The 16,749-nt window shown below is 41.0% G+C and overlaps 1 pseudogene; it reads left to right on the top strand.

Annotated features, from left to right (window-relative positions):
- Window positions 1-16,300, top strand: part of LOC115418686 (PH domain leucine-rich repeat protein phosphatase 1-like) — a 28,402-nt pseudogene extending 12,102 nt beyond the window's left edge.
- The last annotated feature ends 449 nt before the right edge of the window (window positions 16,301-16,749 follow it).

A 16,749-nucleotide genomic window follows, 5' to 3' on the forward strand; every position in this document is an offset into this window, starting at 1 on the left:
TTGGAGTTTTCATACAACTTCAATATTCCTAAAATCATCCAAAGCACAAATATATGTGATAGGTTTTGAGGTTGTACAATGTTGTGATGTTATGCAGAAATACTTGTGAACTGAACTCAGGGATTAAAAAATTCATACAAAATAGTTCATAAAACTTCACCAGAATACCTGAGACAAAGTGTTTGGATGCTCAATATTCCCATGTGAAGGAGTGGAGGCTCTTGCTTAATATGTCCTCCTGAGTGTCCAACAGAAGCCTATTCTCATGATGCTCATACGGATGCTGTTTCTGGCTTGTGTTCCTGTCCCCTTTTCCTTGGTTCTGAGGTTATAATTATGTTGTCATCGTGATGATTTAGTTGCTAATCCCACACTGTTGTCCTGTCTGTCCCTCACTGTGTCAGATTGCATCCCAAAGGGTGAACTCAGTGGACCTGTCGTGCTGCAGCCTGGAGGAGCTGCCTGCTCAGCTCTTTTACAGCCAGGACCTCACTCACCTCAATCTGAAAAACAACTTCCTGTCCCTGCACAAAGGTGTTCCAGCACTCACCAGGTGAGTCTCCAGCAACGCCCTCTGTTTCCAGGAACCCGACAGCAGGATGAAAAGCAGTATTTTCCTGGTTGTTGTTCCGTCTTTCAGTTGTGGAATGTCCCTCGGCGGTTTGTCTGTCTTGGGGAGCGACCATATGGTCTGAAGAGGAAGCAGCTTAGATCAAATTACAGATGATGTGTGTGTGTATGGGGTGGCTGTGTGGTTGAGATGATTAAAAGCGAGCTGCAATGTGATGAGAGATTTGACATCCAGACCCTTGACCTCTGGGCTAGAGGGCTTTTCCTTGTTTTCACATCAGACTGTCAAATGGGTTGCTGTTGACACGGTTTAACATGGGAAAGTCAGTCTCTCCTCTTCTTCTGCTTCATAACAAAAAACACATTTTTTTTGTCATTTTCAGCTGCCACAACCATAAAAGTTTGTTTGAGGATTAAGTGTTGTGTAAACGTTTTGATTGTTTTTTTGTTTTGTTTTGTTTTTTATCATTTTTGACCACTTGTATAGTATAAATCAAATAGTAGGTTTAGTTTACTGTCAAGATGGTTGTTGAAATGTGGTCGGTTTCATATTAGAAGACAGAACAAATATAGGTTCAAAATACCACAGATTATGCAGGTTAGACCAATAGTTCCCCAAGGATTATACAATTATATCTCCTACGTAACTATAAACAATATTACAAATCGTCTAACAAGGTATAAAATAATCATCGTTAAATAAAAGACATAATAGATTTAATTATATACTTATTAAACTGATATATAATGAGTGTTAAATGGGTTATATTTAGTATTGATAATCCAATGTCTCAAAAGCAGGGGGAAGTCATGCATCAGAACACGCTTACAACTACCAAAACCACCAACAAAACTCAGTTTAGTCTGAACTGTGGATGAACAAACAGTGAACTTAGCAAAGATAATAACATCACATAATAACGTTATACCTACTTAAGTCTTATAATCAAACTCATCTATGTAGAAGGAACACTGATTTCATCATCAAACTCTATTCTTTTCATTTAGAACTGTGTCCAGTGGTGAAAACACCAGTACTTCTAACTTTTATTACTTTGTCTTTGACTCTGACTGTAAAAGTTAGCAGTTTTTGTCTCATCTCATCAGTTTTCCTCACCATTAGAGACCAGCAGAGTGACTCACCACTCCCTCTAGTGGTCACATAAATCTGTCACTCTGGTATGAACACATTCAGGTCATATCTCTATAAACCAATACACCAGTATCTTCGACTACATTTCATAGTACTTTATTTTAATCTCTCTAATGATTATTTAAGGTCATTTTTAAATACTTAACAGTAGAAGTACTACATATAACCCCTTTAAGTTGATAATTGTCTACTCAGAGCCATTAAACCATATAGAAGAAGGGGAGATGGCATCAGATTGTCTAGAAGGAAATGGAAAAAATTAATCACTTGTTTTGGTTCCATGTAGCTCTATTTATAAAGGTGAATAGAAACCACTCTAACCATTATGACTGAGATGAGGGTATTGTGTAATAACCGTCATAGGCCTGTTTGCCACCACTGTTCTCCAGAATTTTGTTGAAATTGTGTTTAGCAGGATTCCACTGTCTTTGAAATGTACACTGCACTAGGGCTGGGTGAGAAAACAATCTAATGTTTTTGTCGATATCAATGATAAGCATTTGGTATATTTAACTATTTATCAATATGCAGATGAACAGCCCATAACAGAGAAGAAATGGGTTAAGTTCAACACCCAAAAAAGGGCCGCATGTGTAGATTTTCCGTATAGTGAGTCATAGTTTTACCAAAGTATATAAATGTAGCAAAAATAATGCTCAGAGTTTCATTTTCTAGCTAAATTAGGCATGTGAGGAAGTAGAATTAGAATGCGAAAAGTCCCGTTTTCTATACGTGTGTTTTTTCAGTTAATTTAGACACAACCACGTCCACGTAACCACCTTTTTCTATGTTTCGTTCACTCTCCTCCATGTTTTTTGTGTTGCCTTCATGCTGGGAGAACACAAGTGGCATCCAAAGATGACCGGTAAAACCGAGACAGGGATTTATGACACAACAAATTAAATGATAGAATATAATAGGAGATGATAGACATTGGTCATATAGCGCAGCAGTAGAAGACAACAGACCAGATGTTTGAAAAACCGAGAGTCGACCCAGTATCTGAGTCGCCTTGTCCAGCTTCTCGCCACATGTTGGTTGTGATGCACTGTTTATTTTGCTGACAGAGGATAAAGAGTTTCAGCTGTTTTGGAGATGTGAAGGAATTGTTTGTGGGTGTATTTAGCTGTTTGGACGTCATGAGAAAAGGGCTCTACAGTACAGAGCAAAAAAAATTTTAAAGAAAAATGTATGCTGGCCACCTGAATCCTCAGTGTCAGTGCTCTTAACTGAAGTCATCCAGTATCTGTGCTTTGTTTTACACATTTCATCTATCACCATGTGTTACTGAATTTAAATGGCACTGCTTCTGGAGTCTTTATACTGATCAAAACATCTAAGCAGCAGCAGCTATGAGCTTGTGTTTCTTTGTAGTGTGCAAAAACGTATTTACACTGCAACAGATGTCTGCAGATGTTGCCCAAAAGAAACAGCTCATTCTCTTTTCTTTCCTTTATTATTTACCAAAGCGTGTGTTTATTTCATCTGAGTCCTCCTCCACTGGCTCATGTGTCAGGTGGAGACTGGGTTGAAGGCTGACATTAACTTGATTGAAATAAATACGTTCTGTATACATGCAACCATTGTTCCTCCATAAACACCCACTTCCCAGGCAGTGTTTTCAGGAATGTGTTTTTCCCGTGAGGTGCCTGTGACTTTCCCCCGGACGGACATGCGTCTGCCTCAGCCTTTCACCCCGGCCCCTCTGTGAACTGGATTACGTTAGGCTGCACAGGCCAGGAAACACATGCACATAACTAGTGCTTACCTGAACCACACGCTGCATTGTTTTGGTGAAAACTCTTAGTCGTGTAAACATTTGGCTTTAAATAGTGTGTGTACTTGACTTGTTATGCTTCTGTATCCTTGAGAGCTTGGCCAGACTTCCTCTATGGTCATCTTTCTTCTTGTTTGCTATGCGGGTGTTGTGTAACTTTAAAAGCGTTTTGTGATTTTTGTTATCGCCTCGTTGTAGAAGTCTGACTGTAGCACTGATTTATTAAAGCCTTTGTGTCTTCTCTCTCTCTCCCCTCCATCTCTTTTAGGTTCTGCAAAATGAGAAGCCTCAGTCTGTCCAATAATGCTCTGGCTGAATTTCCTCTGGCCTTATGTGACATCACTTCGCTTACCGAGCTGAACCTGTCTGGAAACCGTCTGTCTTCTCTGCCTGTGGAAGTGGGAACCATGCATAAGTAAGTGAGCTGAAACAAAACGATGACCTCTGGGCTGCTGTTATAGATGATGATGAGGAGGACGAAGACGATGATGTCTTGCCCAGGAGCTCTACTTCTCCTCTGTGACCTATACTTTGCTGACATAGGCATCAGACAGGCGTCTTTGTCGTTTTGGTTCCAGCCAAGCAGATTAATCTCCCTGTATTAAATGAACAGCTGGCAGAGCACCAGGCTCCTGACGGTGCACAGGTTCAGGGGGTTTAGTGCACAGTCATGCTGTCCCTTAGGGCCATCGATGCAGGACTGTTATAAATAACACATATTTATGCTTATGTTTCTACTGCACCACATTTCAGAGGCAAACATTGTTCTATTTATTGCACTGGTTTATCTGACATATACAGTTACCTAGTTAGAGCTGCAAACATTTGATTTAATTCGTTAATCGATCAGATAATGGTCGGTATATGATCACTGTTTTTGTGGGCTAATTGTTGCAAATGCAAGTTGGCTTTTCACCTATTGCAGAAAATAAGCATTATGGCAAATAGATTCATGAGTGAAGTATAAGCGTTTGTGGAATGTGTGCAATCTCAGGTACAACATGTGTCTTACTTACAGATCTTCTAAAGAAACACTTGAGCCATGACACTGCCCAACACAAATGTATGTAATTTCATATAAATTTTAAATTTGACAAATCTAATCATCCTGTCCAATACAGACTGTGCAGCCCAGACCTTTTATCAAATACCTTGTTAGTATTTTAAACATAAAAAAAAAAGCATCTGCCAAATGCATAAACATATTTTATAATGTTGTGCTTTGGAAAATAGGTAGTTCTTTAAGTTACAAAGAAAATATTGTTGTTTTCATCTAATTTAGTAAATATAAGTGCAAGTTCTGTGACATGTGACCTGAGAACTGGACCGTTATTGCTCAGTTGAAACTAGTTGACAACAAATTTAAAGCCCACTGGACCTTGTTATGAAATAAAAACACTCAAGTTAGGTGTAGGATATTAAAACATAAGAAATCCAGTTAGCAAACAGCTGCCATCAGTGATCTGTTCTCAGATGAAGAGCACCAGCAAAGTCTGGTTCTGGTTTTCCCTCATGTTCTTTACACCTTTTTTCCAGTATGGACCTGAAAAATGTCTTAAGTTTAATTTGCTACCAGCAGAAACTGTTATACTCATGTGTAAGCAACAACTTAAAAAGACCCTTAAGTGTTAGACTAGGTTTGCTCATAGCTTGTGTTTCATGTGCAGCCTGCAGACTCTTCTCCTGGATGGGAACCATCTGAGTTCATTACCTGCAGAGCTGGGGTCTCTGGAGAGCCTGACCTACCTCGGCTTATCCTTCAACTGTTTCATCTGCGTCCCTCCTGTCCTGGAGAAACTGCGCGGAATGGAGAGACTCTGCCTGGCAGGAAACCAACTCTCTGTCCTGGATATGGCCGGTCTGCAGTGGCTGCCTGCTCGCCACATAGATCTCAGGTAAACATATCCACACTGACATTTTTAGAAGGAACAAAGCTCGACTGACATCTAACACTTCCCAAGATACTGCAGGAAAAATGTGCTCTGCATTTAAATATGACTCAGCCTGTTCTGCAGGTTTTATCCTGTGGCTTTTATCTCTTAATGTCAAATATTTAACTTAGGCCTTTTTACCTGTATTTTAATTGCAACAAGAATTTGATTTGTTAAATTGGTTCAAGCCAAGGTGCATTTACAAGGTGTAACTCAGCAAACACATTGTCATCTTCTGAGTTTAGTTTTATGATCTGAATCACCTTTAAGACCTTCAGAAGAAGCCCGTGTGGTTATTGTTTTGCCTTGACATGAGTATTTTGTCAAACAATGAGAACTCAAGGTCTGGTAAGTCTTTTTCAGCTGATAGTAATGGTCAAAATAGAGTGAAAGACTTAAAATTAAAGATGAAACAACTTGTCCTTTTGTCAGTTTGCAACTGTTAAGGACCAGGATTCATTGTTTAGGTGTATATGAGGCAGCTGTTTTTGTCTGGTTTATTTCATTTTCAATGTGAGGTCAGGCACATGAGTCTTAAATCATATTGTAGTCATTTCAAAAAGTCTTTGAAGTAACTTGTAGAAACCTGTAGAAATCCATAAAAATTTCGCGTAAACCCCATGTTAGTTAGTTTGGGATATTCAAAACATTTTTGACTATTCAATGATGAAAGTGAACTTTATTTGTAACCAAATTAAACCTTGTTGTGCCTAACCCCCAGCTGCCCTCTCCTTTTAACCTGTCCTTATGACCTTCACTGTTCCTTCTTGCACAGGCTGAACTGGCTTCAAAGTGTGACAGTGGGAGATCCAGAGCAGCTGGTCCACATTGTCCATCTGGACCTGAGAGACACTGGTCTGCAGGAGTTGGATGTTCACTGTCTATGCAGGCTGGAAGTCCTTCGCTGTGACAGAAACCGCCTTTCTCTCCTTAGAGTCAGTGGCCACGCCCTAAAGAGCCTCCACGCTTCACACAACGGTAACGCTTAGTGTGTGCTCAAGAAAAGTTAAACATTGTGTTTGAAACTACACATCATCACAGTGATGTATGTTGTGTTTGTAGAGCTGAAGCAGCTGGATGTGTACCCTGTGCCAGAGAATCTGACTGTTCTGGATTTATCCTGGTATGAAGCACCTCTGTCCTATTTACAGTGAGGAAAAGCAGACTGTGTGCCTGTTCTAAGCTGATTGTGTTTGTTTATTTAAAGGAACATGCTGTGCTTTGTCCCTGATTGGGTGTGTGACAGCAGCAGACTGGAAGTGTTGGACATCAACCATAATTCTGTTGCTGAGCTGCCCATACAGTGAGTGTCACACTAATACATTATCAGAAAGTCAGTCCATTTCCACACCAACACTGTATATGTTGTCCTCTGGTGTAGACAAATTAAAGTGGAAACTTATGTGAGAACTTTTCTTGCCTCATTGGTTACATGGTATTGGGACAACGAATGTAAAAGCAAGAAGAAAGTCCTAGACGTAAAAAAGGAAGGAGGAACATTTGTATGAAGTATTGCACTTTACCTTACAGAGCTTTGACCATTTTACACTGGCATGAGGTTTATATAAAGCCAAATATCCAGAGTCAGACTCTTCATTAATAGAACAAATATGTGAATACAAATAGTTTTGATATGACTGTTTGTACAGATAAAAACAAGCGGGTTTTAAGTTAAGCTAAATTCCTCTTTTAAGCAATGTAGTAAAACATTTGTACTCCTACAGTAGCTGAAGTTGCAAACTGTTGTAGAGGAGCAGAAGAGGGGTACTTAACATCTCAATAAGCATAATGATTTTTACAGAAAAAACTGACCTGAGTACCCTACATAGAAATCAAAGCACAGACTGTTGTCATGAATAAAGGCAATTGAGATGTCTGTTTGCTTAAAAATGTAGTTAGTTAACAGCAACAATTACACAAAACAGGCTCCAGGACATACAGGTCTTGCATATTGAACCTTTACAGGTGAGATACCCGCACAGATGATAAAAGGATTGTTACCTCCACCAGGAGATATTGTGATCGCTTTGCTTTGTGTGTTTGGGTGTTTGTTTGTTAGCAGGATAACTCAAAAAGTTATGGATGGATTTTCATGAAATTTTCAGGAAATGTTGATACTGGCGCAAGGAAGAAATGATTAAATTTTGGTGGTGATCGGGGGGGCAGATCTGCCTTGGCGGAGGTCTGCGCTCTCTGAGTGCTTTTCTTGTTAGTTATTTTTTTGCTAGGTCAATTACTTTCCACTGATGTGCAGCTAAAAAGACAGCAGACATTTATCATTTAAAAAGTTCTTTTGTGCAGAATATCAATACCTGTAGCAACAGTCCCTTTTCTAAACATAGCGCTATTTTAAGTCTGACCACAGCCTTCAGCAGTGTCTACGGTCAAGCAATTAAAACATGTTCACTGCTGCATGCAAGTGGTTCCCCACAAGGCTTTTTATACAGCACACAGACAGTATAATCATAGTTTTTCTTAGGGTGCATGTGCATGATGATATCAAACTGTCTTCTCCTGCAGGCTACAGAAAATGCTACCGTTGAGCATGTGGGTCAGAATCTTTGTTTTTTTTTGTTTTTTTTTTTTTAGGTCTCGTCTCCTGATTTACAGGCTTGTTTGTGTGTTGCAGGCTGTTGTCCTCTGGGAGCTTGAGGAAGATGCTTGCAGGTTGGAATAATATGTGCCGGCTGGCGGAGAGGCTGGAAAGATCACAGCTGGAGGTGCTGGACCTTCAGCACAACCATCTGACTGAGCTCCCAAACAACCTGTTCATCAAAGCACAGAGGTAAACAACAACATGCATTTTAGTTTTCCTCCTTGGTTTATGAACACGAAGCTGAACTTAAAACTACTCACATTTAAAGATTGGTCACTCTGCACGAATAATACTTAGCTCCATTTGTGTAAAATCTTATCGAATTCCTAAAACTTTACATTTAATCTCTTGAAAACCTGCAGAAACCTTGTAAACCCACTAATTAGTTGTATTTATCTCATTTTTCTGGCAGTTTGCGATACTTAAATGTGTGTGCCAATAAGCTGGAGAATCTGCCTCCAGCCAGCCTAGCAGAGGACAGTTTCAGTGGCCTGGAGGAGCTTTATGTGACCAGTAACAGCTTGACAGACAAGTGCGTCCCGCTGCTAACAGGACACAGCCACCTCAGGGTGCTTCACCTGGCCTACAACCAGCTGCAGACCTTCACCGCCAGGTACCACGCACAGCTACTACAACAAGTCATCATATCTCTGTAACAAACGGTCTTTCTGTGTTCCACTTGAACTCTTTAAAAGTATAAACATTTAGCTCTCGAGTTGGAGAATCCCTCTTAGAGTTGTGTACTTGGTTACATTCCTGTGTCTAGATTCTCTTCCTTGCCCCAACTCAGACTTATTTAGATTCACAGAAACATAATACATTAAAAAAAGAGACATGTCTTTAAATAAGGATGCAGCACTCATTCTAAGCACTGTATGGTCAAATTAAACATCTTAAAATCAAAGGTAAACAGGAAAGTAGAAAGCCTTGTTTCTGGGAAATGAGTCATATTTTTTCCAGTTAGAACAAAAGGATTAATAATCGCTTAAGAAATAAACATATTTTTCATTAGAAAAGTAATATCATTTAAGAAAATATATCAGACTCTACTGTATTAATCTGTTCCAGCTAATACTGAGCTAAGTTTAATCCTTATCGAGCTAAATGAAAGAATTATAAGACAAAACAAGGGTTAAAAATGGTTTGCATGATATTTCAGCAGAGAAACAAGGTTTTGTCATTTTAAGAGGGAGTCTAAGTTGCACAACATCTCAGTGTAAGAATATTAACTCTCCCAACACAAACTGTTCAATTTTTTGTATGGTTTTAAAAAGTGAGAAATCTCCCAAAATAAGTGGTGCAATAATCATTCCAAGCACTGTTATTGATTCAGTTACAATCAAAACTGCTATGTCAGGCATTTTTCATGGTTCCCAGGAAAAGTAGCTTAACAGTAAGTGGACTTGAGCTGAAATGTAGAGTTGAGTTTACAAGTGGTAGTCAGGTAAGAAGTTCTTACAGTGGGGACTTTATTTATCATCCAGCCTTTCCTCACAATGTGGTTTAGGTCATGAGAGTTTGAAAAATGTGTCTCCTAAAATAAAGCTTTGCAGCAGCAGCACTCTGAAATAACTGTGCATCCGCCTCCTGCAGTAAACTGGCTCGACTGGAGCAGCTGGAGGAGCTGGACCTGAGCGGCAACAGACTGAGGGCCGTGCCCACCACCATCCTCAACTGTCAGCGGCTGCACACGCTCTCCGCCCACCTCCAACTGCATCAACGCCTTACCAGAAGTCCTCCAACTGCCTGAGATCAAGGTTAGTCTGAGATATACCCAGGTATCTCTTTATAGTTCAGTGCTTTTCATAGTTGGATCCACAAATTAAGGATGAAAATCAAAATCAATATAGTTTTAGTCTGTAGAAATCCATCTTCCTCTGGCCATCTTTATCAACCTCAGTGTTCATCTTTAATGGTTTGTTCCAGATCAGGAAATCCTTTGTAATCTTCCAGCAACTCCCTAATCTCTGTGTCTGAGCCCAAATGGTGGTTTTATTCTCCTGTCTGTGTGTGTGTGTGTGTGTGTGGGTGTGTGCGCGTGTGTGCGTGTGCGTGTGTGTGTGTGTGTGTGTGTGTGTGTAGGTGTAAGTGTAGGTGTGTGTGTGTGTGTTGTAGGGATGCCAGAATGCATTATGAATCTCTCTTGATACACAAAATTCCTGAGTCAGAATCAGCAAATGCTGCTCCAGGAATAATATATTTTGAAAGAGTAAGCAGGTTAGGAAAGCATAGCATGATGGGAAAATAATTTCACTGGGTCAGGGGTTGGTTAAGGTTAAGAAAGATGGACTGGTAAGTGTAATACTTACGCTACAGCAATAAATTGGTAGGTACTGTAATAATGAAAAAGCAATATGCACAAATATCTATAAAACAAAATATTAATATAAATACTCCTCATCCAAACTGCCTTTAGCTGCTGATGCTGTGCAGTGAAATGTATCAGATGTTTTAGAATGGGTGTTCAGGATTACTCTGTTATGAAATGTGTTACGTCCTCATCTCTCTTACTGCCTCCCTTGTGCTTCAGTGTGTCGACCTGAGCTGCAACGAGCTGACGGAGGTGACTCTACCAGAGACGCTCCCTCCGAAACTTCAGGAACTGGATCTCACAGGGAACCCTCGCCTCAACCTGGACCACAAGAGCCTGGAGCTCCTCAAGTACGAACCTGAACTGTACTGCAGACATACTGCTGCGCAGCCGCATGAGCCAGCGGAGGTGCAGCGCATGTGATCAATAAACCAGCATGCTGATGTTCTTTTCTTTCCCTCCTCCCCCCTGCAGTAACATCCGGTGTTTCAGGGTGGATCCGTCTCCTTCAGCTCCATGTGTGAATGAAAGCCACGGGGCTCCTGCCGTCTGGAGCCACAGCTACACCGAGGCCTCTGGAGTCAAAAACAAGTCTGTCCCCCCTCCATCATGTCCTCATATTCAGTTCTCACAATTCAGTTTTTATGTGTTAACTTTCAAAATAATGTAAATGTTCTGATTAAATACTCTGGAACATATGAACTTCATTTAGCATCTATATAAAGAGCAAAGTTGGAAATGTTAATCGGATTGATTTCAGTCAGACTGAAGAAATATTGCCCATGTAACTACAGCTACTGTTTATTGTTGTACATTTGGCCTCTTATAATTGTAAATCAGGTCCTAAATGCTGTTATGTGTGGTATTAAAAAGTTCTTCAGTGTAATACTTCGATTGGTCAACTTGCAGAAACCTCTCTTACACGTTTCCTTTAATCATAAGCAGGTTGCAGATCAGAAATACTCGAAGGTCTAAAATCTGATTAGCAGAATCCTTTGTATTTAAAATGCCACAGTAGCCTCTGCAGTATAATCAGGACTGCAGTATTTTTTAAGACCTGCAGCTGCAGTGGTGGCGTAGCCTTTAAATGAAGACTTGGTTTTATTGTTTCCATTTGTTGTTGTTTCAGTGCTACATTAATAGCTACTTCTTGTGTTTTGGTCCTCAGGCTGTGTGTGGCTGCTCTGGCTCTGGACAGTTTCTGTGGCATTCGAGAGGCTCTGTACGGAGTGTTCGACGGAGACAGGAACGTCGAGGTGCCTTACCTGCTGCAGTGCACCATGGGAGATGTGTTGGCAGAGGAGCTCCATAGAGGTCAGAGGCAGGAGGACTACATGACCAGCACTTTTCTCACAATGCAAAGGTAAACACAGCTCAAAGGGATTTGTTGAACAATGCACAAACATGATTGTTGAATAAATATGTTTACAGTAGTGGGAAAAAAGTATTTAGATGCTCTTATAGTTTTACATAATTCAAATATTATCATGAAATATTTGCGGAAAATCTTTTTTGTGTTTCAAAAGCTGTTGCTGCATCCGACAGACACAAACAATGCAAATTATTATTTTGTTAATTGTTAACAAGAAAACATAACAAAACTATATTCTTGACATGTTCAACGTGTCATACCCTAGATGTTTTAAAGGTTATTCTCTTGCTGAAACATCCAGTTTTGACCTCGATGGAACAGAGCATGTGCAGAAGAGAGATTCTTAATGCTTTGGGTGTCCAAAAAAAGTTTCCATCAATGTATATTTAGATTATTATTGTTAAAGGAAACTACCAAAATAACAAAAACAGGGTGCGGAACGAAGCATTTTCATCAACTGAAATAAAAACATTAGAAGCTGGATCTTGCCTCTGACAAATACCTCCAAATATAACCCAAAAGGGACATAGCAAACCCCCCTTTTACAACTAAAAGTGCACAAAAAACAAGAAGAGAAATTGCTGTAAACATGAAACCCCCTGCTCTAACTGTAGCGTCTCTGTTGCTCCTCTGCAGGAAACTGGGCACAGCAGGACAGAGGATGGGCGGCTCGGCAGCTTTGTGTCACATCAGACACGATCCTGTGGCTCCGGGCGAACACAGCGGCTGCTTCACCCTCAAAACTGCCAATGTGGGTCGGTGTCAGGCGGTGCTGTGTCGAAACGGCAAAGCTATGCAACTGTCCACCGTTCACACTGTGAAGGAGGAGCAGGAGTACCAGAGGGTCCGCCAGCACAACGCCATCATCACAGAGGTGAGAGGGACCGGTGTGTGTTAGGTCCTGCTCCAAAAGGCTGAAAGTGCACAGAGATGATGATGGATTTTTGTATTTATTATTATTATTATTATTATTGTTATTATCATTATTATTATTATTATTATCAGCCAAGTCAGTGTGATAAATAGAAAAGTAATACCAAGTATCTGAGAGTTGTAAAGAGGATATTTCTGAGATTAAAGTTGTAGATTTGCAAGAAAGAAACTCAGATATTCTTTTAGAATAGAGTGGGAAATTTATATAATTTATGATTTTAAAGAAACTCAGTTAATATTAAGAAAAAAATCGGATCATGTGATGGCGATATACAATTTTTGTTGTCAAAGAATCACGTTAACTTTGTAAGGTTTGCATGACGTGAGAGGTTGAAACTGGGAATTTTCAAGAAAAAAGATTATAGATCACAGAGTCTACGAGATTACAGAGGAAGAACAAAAATTTAAAGAGCTTCAATGTAATGAAATGAGATTTATAAATATATTGTGAAGAAAAAAACTTTTGGCGAGTTTTTTTTGTTTGAAGCATGGTCCTGTTCATCACTGCAGACACCACCACTTGCCTTGTATTATGTCTGCGATAACCTTATCAAATCATACAACCTTATTAAATTATACTTGTGATTTGAGTCTGTAATGACCATAATATAAAAAGTGTAACACTGTAGAGACAATGACTGTGGATTGTGCTGCGGCTGTTCCATACATTTATGAGTTTAACTGAGTTTTTCTTCTCTTTACTTGATCATTTTTAAAGGATCTAAAATGCTGCTTTACATTATTTTTGATTGATTAAAGGTTAAATATCTTTGGGTTTAGATGTTAAATTCTGCCAAAAAAATAAGTATTTGAGGCTTTCAAAATGTTCAATTCATTAATAAACTGGTACTGAAATATGCACTAGAAATAATCATAAATTGAGGCCTCACTGTGCATGTTGTAATAATGGCATGTTGTAATAATTCTTCTCCAGGATAATAAAGTCAGCGGAGGTTACAGACTGCACCCGATTATGGGTTACTCCTTCCTGTGTACATCTGTGACGCCCCGTCCCCACGTCTCCACGGTGACACTCACTCCACAGGACGAGTTTCTTCCTCCTGGGCAGCCGGGGCTTGTGGGACATGTTGTCTCCCAAGCGAGGCGGTGGAGGCCGGTCAGGAATGTTCCGACGCTCTGGCCGCCGCGAAGAAGCTGGTGACCCTGGCGCAGAGCTACGGCTGCTCCGACAGCCTCAGCGCTGTGGTTGGTGCAGCTCAGCATCACAGAAGACTGCTGCTGCTTCTGTGAGCCGCCGCCCCCACCGCCGAGCCTGGTCCGGGAGCCCCACACCCCACAGCAGTACCCACCCGTACTCGGGAACCGGCGACGGGGGCATCCCGTTACCGCCAGCGTCCTCGGGAACAGTGAGCGAGCTGAGCAGTGAGTTCAGCACGTCAGAAATGAGCAGCGAGGTGGGGTCGACGGCGTCCTCAGAGGAGCCGCCGCCGCAGGCCGAGCCCCTCGCCTCGCACCTGAACCTGCCTGGGAGACCTGGAGCACGGAGGCCCGCAGGTGGAGTAGGGGGGTTCCAGAGGCAGTTTTCCGGCGCTCTGTCTGATGAACGGGCTTGACAGCGAGGAAGAGGAGCCCATCGCCGGAGGAGTCTTCTCCAACGGAAGCCGCGTGGAGGTGGAGGCTGACGTCCACTGTCTGCACGGCCGCGAATGCTCCGCCCCCCCACACTCCACAACATCAAAACATTCTCCTCATTCTGGAGCCTTACCTCTCCACGCCTCCTCCCCTTAGCCCCTCCCCCCATCCCGCGTCCTCGCCGTCTGGGACTCTGGGCCGCCGAGAGCTCGCGCAACGGCTCCGTCGTCCTGCAAGGAAGGAACCAGGACGTCATCGAGGAGGCGGCCGACGCCCCCGTCAGAAAGCAGGGGGGATACTTCAACGCGCCCGCCCAGCCCGACCCCGACGACCAGCTCATCATCCCCCCGGAGCTGGAGGAGGAAGTACGGCCAGATCATCCAGCAGCAGCAGCAGGAGCAGATGCAGGCCACACAACCAGCAAGCACACGCCCTACCACGAAACCTGCAGACTATTTTCGTCACACCGCTCTAATTTCTACCAACAGCCTCCTCCAGGATTTCAGTTTGAAGATGGAAAACTCGGTTATGCTCCCCTCCAAAACCTCAGATATCTGGTTATGCTTTACTGAACTGTTACGGACCTGAGAGACTGTGTTTAGTTTAGGATTTTTGTTAATTTTATACTGTTAACTCTATGCCCCAGGAAATGCAATGCAATTTTATAACCCTTTCTGTTGATTAATCTTCACGTTTAATGTCATTAATTTGTACCATATCATTCATCGGAAGAAGCACCTTGAACGCTTTTCATTCGACTTCGACGTGAATCCTTTAGACGGGTGACAAGTTAAAGTAAAAGCCTGATGGGACTGGTCTCATAGAGAATGGAGAGAAGTAAACATACATTTTGGTGCCAAGACGAAATGCCTTTAAAAGTTAAGTGTTCAGTTTTTACACACATGTAATATAATATTCCTTATTATTTTTTTCATAGTGTACAGTTACCTCAGTAGAAGTAGTGTTTCTGTTACCTCAGATTGATCCGTTTCTGTCTGCAGAAGGAGCAGTTCACCTCCACCGTCTGCCATGTTTCCACTAAGCACATTAACTCGCCTTCAATAAAGGCAAAACCAAAACACATGAGCATAAAACTCAGGTGTTTTTGTTGTTTTGTTTTTTTTTCTAGATTTTGCCTTCTTCATAAACACTTCAAATGCACATAAAACACATTTATGGAATCAGCTAAAGTTTGAGTGTGGACCAGAGTAAATATCACCTCAACCAAAAAGAACGGACAGACTGAACACTGGCCCCAGATCCTTTTGTATTTTTTGCATCCACTGTAGGGGAGGGTGAGGTGAGGGTCTTAAACTTAACGACTAGATAAAGCCACAATTCAGTCATATTTTTAACAGCTTTTTGTCAGTTTTGGCTTTAAACTGAAGGGAATATAAATAGGAAGTAATGTAATAATAAATAAATAGGCCTATTAGTCATGACATTACTCTGGTCATTCCTAACCAAGGCAGAGTCAAAACAGAGCACTTGTAAATTAGTTTTATAGGGTAAAACTGATACTGTTTGTTGTAGAAAGCTGAATATTGAATATCATGACTGGTTGACACATATTCCAAAGACATGTAAAATTGATGCCAAGGCTTCACTTTAACAAAACAGTTTTGTTTTTTTTCCTTTAATTTGTCACCCGTCATTGGTAAATGGTACTTTGAGGAATGGACCATTGTGTTGTTGTGTTACAGTCGACATTTCCCCTTTTTGTCGTCGCTGTTGGCCTTACAGTTGTCAGAGTTAGTGAGCTGTCAGACTAACTCATAGGAGTTTAATACTTTAAAGTGACCTAGTCACTGAAGCATACTAATTAATATTCTCTGAGAGAAAAGATGATTTTTCACAAGGCTGATGTTCCAGGTTTGTGCTGCGGGGGTGTGCAGAGTTCAGAGTGAGGCTGCAGTGGTGAGGACACGCTGACGGGAGGAGTCCCACAGTGTTTACCAGCTCAATGAATGTTCTCAGAACAGTGTTACAGACTACCGACAATGGCAAATCGCACAAGAGAACTACTTTTGCTATAAAATAAATTAAAGTTTTCAAATAAGCACATAATGTTGACCTGGAGTTTTTGAAGATGTGTTGGTTCTGGTTTGTTTTACTCACTAATGGACCATCCTGTCACTTGGGCTGTTTTCATGGTCACATCAGGTGACTTTATTTAACTAGGTTTGCAGTCTGTAAGTCATAGCATCTGTCACAGTTGACATAAAACAGAAAGTAATTAAAGTATAGACAAAGAATGCTGCTATCTGAAAACCAAATTAAAATGTATAAGGAAATTTGTGAAATATGCAAAACTTGATCCTTGACAGTAGTTTGTAGATGCTCCTCTTGATAAGTAGTTTTTCACACTTGGCACAATTTCATGTCCAGTTTTTCCAAACTCTTCACACTTTGATTATATGCAGACTTATGAACTAAACTGTGTATACTTTTGCACTGGACAAATGATATTCATTCATTCCTCTAGAATTCATGAATACATTTTTTTCCAGCAA

The sequence above is a fragment of the Sphaeramia orbicularis genome, chromosome 4, assembly GCF_902148855.1.
Source record: "Sphaeramia orbicularis chromosome 4, fSphaOr1.1, whole genome shotgun sequence".
Classification (NCBI taxonomy): domain Eukaryota; kingdom Metazoa; phylum Chordata; class Actinopteri; order Kurtiformes; family Apogonidae; genus Sphaeramia; species Sphaeramia orbicularis.